Raw genomic sequence first — 9,074 nt, 5'->3', positions numbered from 1 at the left:
ATCAGACCTTTACTGCTAGACCTGACATACATGACACACCTTTAGAGAATGTGGATGTAACTTTTTATACGGATGGGAGGTGTCATAGACAAACAGACACAGGTGAATTATGTACAGGTTATGCTGTTGTAAATGACACAGACATCATAGAAGCTAAACCTCTCGGTCCTCCTCACTCAGCCCAGGTGGCAGAGTTAGTAGCACTGACTAGAGCATGTGAACTGGCAAGCAGGCAAATCTGCAAACATTTACACTGACTCGAGGTATGCGTTCGGGGTGGTGCACGATTTTGGGGCTCTATGGCGTCTGAGAAATTTTATGACAGCAGCAGGCACACCAGTTGCACATTCCCGACACATAAAACATCTTTTAGAAGCAATCCAACTGCCCAAAGCAGTGGCAGTAATTAAATGCAAAGCCCACACATGTGAGGATGACCCAGTGACACTGGGCAACAACAGAGCTGATGAAGCTGCAAAATGGCCAGCAGGGTTAAAAATGTTTTCTCCAACTGAAACCATTATGTAATTCCAAACTACTGATATGCTGAAATTAATTGAGATGCAAAATTTGTGTTCAATTCAGGAAAAATCCATTTGGAAGTCCAAGGGATGTGGGCATGAGTCCTCTGGGCTCTGGAGATACGGACATGGTAAGCCAGTAGCCCCCAAGGCATATTACCCCAGCCTGGCTGAGGTAGCACATGGTCTGATTCATCTGGGTAAAAAGGGTATGTGCAAGTTGGTGAGGGCATACTGGTGCGCACCAGGTTTTTCTTCACAAGCAGAGAAGATAGCAATGTCCTGTCTGACCTGCTTGAGAAAGAACATAGGGAAAGCGATCCCTACCTAACCGTCCCACATTCCACCGACTGATGGACCTTTCCAGGTGGTACAAATTGATTACATCCAATTACCACCCTGCAGGAACCTTAAGTATGTATTAATGTGCACAGACGTATTTTCTAACTGGGTTGAGGCCTACCCAGCGGCCACTAATACTGCTACGTTTACTGCCAAGAAAATAGTTCAGGAATTTGTATGCAGGTACGGTTTCCCTAAAATCATCGAGAGTGATAGGGGTACCCATTTCACAGGTGATGTTTTTCAAAATATGTGTAAGCTGATGGGTATTAATAGCCGACTTCACACCCCCTACCGACCGCAAGCCAGTGCAAAGGTAGAGAGGATGAACGGGACTATTAAAAATAAGCTAAGTAAAATCATGACTGAGACTAGACTAGGATGGCCAGAAGCGTCACCTTTGGTCCTACATAGCATAAGGACCACTCCTAGACCTCCTCTGAATCTGTCCCCATTTGAAATATTGTTCGGTAGACAACCTCATTTGATTATAAGTCCACAGGAAGATCTAAAGGGTAACAACGGGGTAACTGTAAAATATCTTATATCAATGAGTAAGTAGTTAAAGCAACAGCAGCAGAAACTGAAATTGTTGTCTAATGATATGCCTGAAACTAACTGTCATGATGTTGAACCAGGAGAATATGTAATGATCAGAAATTTCTTGCGTTCAGGTTGTTTGACTGATCGATGGGAAGGTCCGTACCAGGTGCTGCTGCCGAGTACTACATCTTTGAAGGTGGCCGAGAGAGATACCTGGGTCCATTCCACTCACTGCAAATAGGTCAATCAACCGGTGGAGAAACAAGTCGGAGACAAAGCTGATAGCGTGGACCTGTCGCTCGCGAGCTTGTTCCGGGAGGATTGAAAAGGTCGTAGTAAGATACCTGAACTGAGAGAAATTTGCAGGTCTTGTTGTGACAATGGATGGGCCTGCTGTGTTCATTTTCATATTCTCTTTTAGAGTGTTCACCATCCTGGTCAGTCCAGGGATATCCATTGTCTGTGATGGGGGACCGATTGAGGAAACGGGAGCTGATGGCAGTGCTGATGGAGTGGAATCAGGAGGAGTGCAATGCCAATCAGGGGAGTGTCTGACCAATCTTAGTGCTGTTATTGTTAAGAGAGCTGTCATTCCGGATACTCGGGGAAGGTGTGAAGGTTTATCGTCTGAAGATTCCTGTATTTGTGAGCTTTGTGGGTCCCTAGTTGATGAGAACTGTATCCAAAGGTGCCAACCTAAATATAATCCCTACTGGGGTGGGTATCCTCTAGAGAATTATCATAGCATGGTAGGCAAGGTGTTAAATCAAACCGATTGCTGGGTGTGTTCACATGTGCCACAGGAACAGCATAATGTAGGGTTGGTGCCATTTCCGCTGAATATCACGGAAATTTTAGAATTGCAAAAAGAGAAAACATTAGATGGAAAATTCCTCTCATCCAAACCACCTCATTTCAATCTCCATCAATTCCAAGTAGATAGATCACTTTTGTGTCTAAACATAACCAACCCCAATAAACCCGGGAGTTGGGAAGTGACGGGGAATAATCAGACGATGACCTTCTCACAAAGAGCTGAGAATGAGTCCATAGACCATGACCTGCTGCGCTCCATTAAGTCTGGTGGGAAACATTTTAGGTATCGGTATACATTGGGTTCCACCATAGAAACTATTGGTAAGGTGCCAAATGGTTATTGTGCTAAAATAATACAGCCAGAAACTTGCATGTACCAGATGGAAGAACCAGAAATAGGATTGTTTGCAAGGTAAACGTGCTTAACTGATAATGATACATACCATTCCTTATGTTCTCCCTGATAATGTATATTTCATCTGTGGAAGAAAAGCGTATAAATGGCTCTCCCCGAGTTTCGAAGGTTTGTGTTACCTGGGAAGAATAGTCCCAGAAGTTATGACCCTCACACATGTTGAAATGCTGGGTATACATAAAAACACACCGTCACCATATCTTCACACACAATATGAACACAGAGGCAAAAGAAATATGGTACCTGGTGATATACATAAAGCCACTCAGTTAATCAGTGAGACAACTGGCTTTCAAGTTCTGGTCGCATTGGACCCCACCAGGATCGCTCGGGGTACATTAAATTTTAGATATATCCAGGAACTTGCCAAATTGATAGATAATATCACCGAGATGTACGATGACACATTCAGGTATACAGGGAGAGAATTGCAAGCGTACAAGAAAGAACTGGTGCAACACAGGCTAGTGTTGAATTATTTAACTGCTGTTACTGGAGGGTACTGCGTAACAGTAGCCACCCAATTTGGAGTAAAATGTTGCACCTATGTCACCAATGATACAAGCGACCCTAAGGAGGTGATAGACCGGAAGATGGATGAAATTCTGCAGCTAAAATGGGAATTTCGTAAGAACCATAATACTTCAGTGGCTGAAGTAGGGGAAAAGATAGAAGGATGGGTGTCATGGCTGAACCCAGTGAAATGGTTCTCAGGTCTAGGGGAATGGGTCCAGGAAGTGATCGCCAGCATAGGCAAATTCTTAATCCTTATACTAATTGTCATCATAATAATTGGCATATGTGTCCGGTGTGTTCCTATTGTGTTGAAGTGTGGAAAATGTAAAAATAGAGTAAAACGAAAGAATGAAATCATGATGGTGGCCAGTATGAATACCGAGGTAAATACAGAACAGCATTACAACCCTGAGCTAGGAAACACCATTATTTAATGTATTATATTTAGACATGCATAGAATGTATTATTGAAATGTTATCCAAAGAACACCTCAGATAATGTAAAGTCTCAATTCACCTTCAAGACTGCTTTTATAAGACTGGTGCATTCCCACACCTTCCACATGATCTTCCAAGATCCGCGGTGTGTGTATAATAGTAGTTTTATGTCCCCACTCAGAGACACATTATTGATGGATTAAGAACCACCTTGTGCCATCCCATAATAACACCAAATAATATGTAAATGTAAGCCCAAACTAAATTCTAATAGCAGATTGTGATAGCATGTTGTTTGCTATCAAACGGTGGACTGTCGAAGCTGAATAATTGGCTGAGACAAGTTCAGTTTAAAATTTAATCGCGACGACGACATCTTGCGACTGGCCGCAAGACGCCATCTTGAAAATGAGATCGCAAGACGCCATTTTGCGAATGGCCGTCTAAGCGCCATTTTAGATAAACTTACATTTTAGTACATGTGGCGATGATACTATTAGCATCATGCGATTGCATTTTTCACCATTTCTCATACACACATTAATACGCACAATTGCGCTGTTAACTAGTCACATATTAGCGAATGCATAGGACTTTGTATGGAACAGCTGTTTAATTAGTTTTATGCGCACGCATCTGCCCCAAGTTAACTAGCGTCCTTATATCAAACCCTGAATACCCACACATTACATATTCACACATAAGGTTCAATAAGCTTTAAAGTGTATGATTTAAGTTGGTTCAGTTAGTTTAAATGCTGAGAAATAAAGGTATTTGATAACTAAGGTATTTTACATGCTAAACAAGTCGTGTTTGGTCTTGTACTGATGCGTACTCTTTTTACAGTATTCCGGTGTTATCGGTGGGGAGGTCGCATCATGCAAACTCAAGTTATGGATCGCAGAGCCTACAAGCAACAAAATGTATATTTCATGAACAACTGTTAGAATGTTGCAGGGGGCGTGAAGAGGAAGATCCCCAGCTGTTAGAGGCAGGGAGAGTCTATTTGAACCAGCCTGTTAAATGTGCTGTAACAGATGCTTCTCCCCTGGGAACCAATGACATCAGCAACAAACTTACCTATTGTCCTGTTTATTCTGGGGGGGGGGTATAAATATGTGTGCACGAACGCTGGTTCTCAGTCTTCGTGCTGAACGCTGTATTACTAGGGGTCTCTTGCTGATGCCTATCTCCGGGTCCGGAAGCACCTGCGTATGTATACTGTACTTGGGTCTGTATAATTTTCCCTTTGCGCCTAAATTGTGCCTAGATCAATTGCGTGTAACTGTCTGAACTTTTACCTGAATAACACTTGTGCTTTGGAACCACAGATTCCACGTCTAAGTCTTTATTTATGGTATGACTGCGTATGCAACTTAGCGTCATCCTTAGAAGGTATAGGCAGGACATTAAAAGGTATAGGAAGGTGTGTATAGAGGTTCTGATCCAGTATCGTTAATAGTGAATGTGAGTTCGTTAGCAGATCCATCGAAATCCTGCACTCTAAAGAGTGTCTGTGGAAGATATCTTCGCGCAAATACCACAACAAGTCTCACAAGTTGGCCACATTACAGCTGCTCTTGGAGTATACGAAACAGTATATTGTCGATGCTGAACTGTCCGGCAGAAAATCAGAACCTCAGGACAGAGGCCCTGATTCAGAGCCGGACGCTCTGACAGAGCGCTCGCTCTGAATCAGGGCCGTCCCTCCTCCTTTTTGGAGCAGCCTCCTGGCCGCTCGCATAGCTGTGGGTGACCACCCACAGTTATAGCGTGCAGCCAAAATGATGGTCAAGACCATCGCGACCATCGGGCTTGCGACGAGACCCTGCCAGACCCAAAGGCACTCCCACTGACATCACTAGGATGTCAGTGGGGCCGGCCCCAGACGGTAGGCGTTCCCATGGGAACGCCTCCGTCTGGGCAGCCACGCCCCCGGCACACCCACCAAAGGGGGCGTGCTGTCAATCACCATCGACAGCACACCCCCTTTGGTGCGAGACCCATAACGACGGCTTGGCCATCGTTATTCGGGTCTCGCGCATGCGCACGACGGAGCCGCCTCCATCGTGCGCATGCGCACTTGGCGAACATCGACCCGCTTGCGAGCGCTCAGGGCTCACGAGCAGGTCTGAATCAGGCCCAGTGTACATAAAATAAAAAAAGAAGCTGGATGACTCCAAAAAATCAGGAGCAGGCACAGATGATATATATGAGCCCACGATCTGGTACTACCATATGATGTCCTTCATCAGTGATCAAGAGCCACAAAGGGAATCTATCGTGTTGATGGCTGAGCGAGAGGGAGAACAGGAGGTTGCAGAAGTGCCTGGACCGTCTGCTGAAATCTTGGTAAGTAGTGACACAGTTAATACATAAAAAATCCTTGTTTTTGTTGTTCAATCACAAATGTCCAATATAGTCAGTTAGTTCACAGACATTCCTCCTGCCATGGCACCACACCTGGTCCGTTGAAATAGGCCATGTACTCCTCCCTCACTTCTTTGGCACGTGCGGTCGATGTTGTAGAAATTGGTGGTGCAGACACAGATGTAAACTGGGCAATGTCCTCCGGAGGTCCTACATCTTCTGGTCTAGCTGGGACTGGTCCTCATTGGGTAGGTTTTCTTCGCAAAAAGTTATGCAACACACTGCACGCCATCACAACCCAGTCTATCTTCTCCACACGTAGATTGATGGTGGTGTGGAAAATGCAGAATCGGTTGCTCATTATTTCAAATGCATTTTCCACAATGCGCCGTGCCCGGGGTAGTTGTAGATCCTCTTCTCTCTGGTCAGGCCCCTCTGTGCAAATGGCTTCATCACATGTTCATGTAATGCAAAAGCCTTGTCAGCAACGAAAACGTAATTTAGGCCGTGTTTTGTCTGGTCCAGTGAGGACAAGTTAAGTGTTTTGTTGGTGAGTCTGTGGTAGAAAGTCGTTTGTTTTAAGGACCCACCATCCGAAGCATGGCCATTCTTGCCGACATCCACAAACAGAAATTCGTAGTTGGCATTGACCACTGCCATGAGAACGATGCTGAAGAATCCTTTGTAGTTGTAGTAATATGATACGATGTTGGCAGGTGGGTTGATGCGGATGTGTTTCCCATCGATGGCTCCTCCGCAGTTAGGGAAATTCCAACGTTGTTCAAACTCTTCAGCGATCCTCTTCCACTCCTCCACGGTGTTAGGAAATTGTAAAAATAGTAAACAAGGGGTTAGAACATGACTATATTGTTTTTCTTTGTTTCCTATATAGACTCCCACCCAAGACCTTGATTTGGGATCCACACCGGACCTCAGTCTGCTTGGGGAAAGTGATGTGGAGAGTACAACACAACTGGCAACACCCATTGCACCAGGATCCTCATCCTCTTCCCAACAACCCCAAAAAAAAACAAAAAAACAAAAAACAAGGGAGAAAGGAGAACCATATGGAACAGGAGGACTTATTTCTCACGAATGCAGAACGCCTGCTTCAAAAACCTCCTGTGCAATCGATGACTTTACGGCACATGTAAACAGCACTATGAGGAATATGTATGAAGATACAAAAGAAAAATTTCCTAAGGCTAAATTATGACCTATTGAGTAGGTGTATGAGAAAAAATATCCACAATTCAACGTATCTAGCTGACTCAATGCTATTTTCCCCTGCCCCAAACACCTATGTCAGCCCCCCCCAACCCAGTTGAGATTACTCCCCCACCCAACACCCCAAGCATTACCGTGTTTAATGCTATGCTGGATGCAGCGGATGAATCGCCCCGTTAAACAGATATCTAATTTTTTTTGTTTATTTTGTTCTTACTTTTACTATCACCAAATTTTATGACTCCCAATAGGTGCTGGCTGCATGGGATAGGGTGGTGATGACGCTGTTTGGACTAAGTCACTACGCACATGGCACAAGTACACATTGCTGGAAGTCGGGGCCACAATGTATACTTGTGCCATGTGTGTATTGGCCTGTTCAAACTAGCGTCTGACCCACCCTATCACATACAGCACGCTACCTATTGGGATTCATAAAAAATTTTGATAGGTAATTTTGTTTATTTTGTTCTTTCTTTTACTATCACCAAATTTTATGACTCCCAATAGGTGCTGGCTGCATGGGATAGGGTGGTGATGACGCTGTTTGGACAAGGTCATTACGCACATGGCACAAGTACACAGGTCAGTGCAAATTTTCGTTAATGCAGCCTATTATTTGCTGTCTATTACTAAAAACCCCCCCAAAAATTTGTGAGGACATAGGACCTCATTCAGAGGCGCTCGCAAAATGCGAGTGGTCTCTCTGAATGTGGGCGGCCGCTTGGGTTTTGAAGTGCAGCCACCCACAGCTTTAGCGACTGATCAGGTTGATGGTCGCGATGGTCAAGACCATCGGGGCTTGCGACGAGACCCTAAGGTTGGGTCTCGGCAACCGCAAGCCCCAGGGAGCTTCCTGCTCTGATCGAGCAGGAAGCTCCCCACTGACATCACTGCTGATGTCAGTGCGTCCGCCCACTAAACGGCAGGCGTTTCTTAAGGAACGCCTCCGTTTGTGTAACCACCCCCCCCCGCCACGCCTACAAAACGGGGCAAGCTGTCGATCAGCATCGACTGCCACCCCTTTTGTAGTGAGCTCCGGAGCAAGAGAATTTCTCACTCGCTCCGGGGCTTGCGCACGCGCAGTGCGGCCGCTGCACCTGCGCAAGGCCTAAACATCGACCCGCTTGCGAGCGCTCAGCGCTTGCGAGCCTGTCTGTATGAGGTCCATAGTGTGCACGTGTTTTTTGGCCACAGTGGCTCTGTATTGTTCCAATGTTATTGTAGTGTTGTGTACACAATTTGGTTGCTATGCAGCACAGTTTTCTGCCTTATTGGCACAGTTAAAAAGTTAAATTTAAAACAATAACAACAAATAAAAACAAAAATGTTTTCATTAAATAAGAAAACAATGTGTGGTGTCTTTTTTTTTTACTTACCTTGCAATACTGGTACTGCAGCACTTTAACAATCGCTTTGCAGGTCTCCGGAATGATGACGCCCAAGAACTGAGGTGAAATTAGTGTCCTAAACTTCAGGCCTTCCAGTGACCTTCCTGTAGCCAGATACCTCAGGGTAGCCACCAGTCTCTCTTCAGCAGGGATTGCCCTCCGCCACCTTGTGTCCTGTTTCTGGATGTGGGGGGTCACCAGATGCAGCAATTCCAGGAAGGTGGCGTCATCCATGCGCAGGTAGTTCCGATAGTTGTCCGGTTTGTTCTCCTTGATCTCCATCAGCAGGGACATGTGAGAGCGGGTATCCCTTTGTAGCAGCCACTCTTTAGACCAGCATGCTCTCGTCCTTCTTCGCTGGGCCCTCTTCCTAATCTCCCGGACCCCAGCTTCAGCGACCAACAGTCTATACTGATAGGGATGTATCAGTACAGAATTCAGGAACAGAATAGAATGCAGGTAGGCAGCACACACTTGCAGGTAGAATAAACTTTG

Source organism: Taudactylus pleione, unplaced genomic scaffold (genome assembly GCF_031769625.1).
Source record: "Taudactylus pleione unplaced genomic scaffold, aTauple2 ptg001032l, whole genome shotgun sequence".
NCBI lineage: Eukaryota > Metazoa > Chordata > Amphibia > Anura > Myobatrachidae > Taudactylus > Taudactylus pleione.
Note: the sequence above shows the minus strand (reverse complement) of the source record.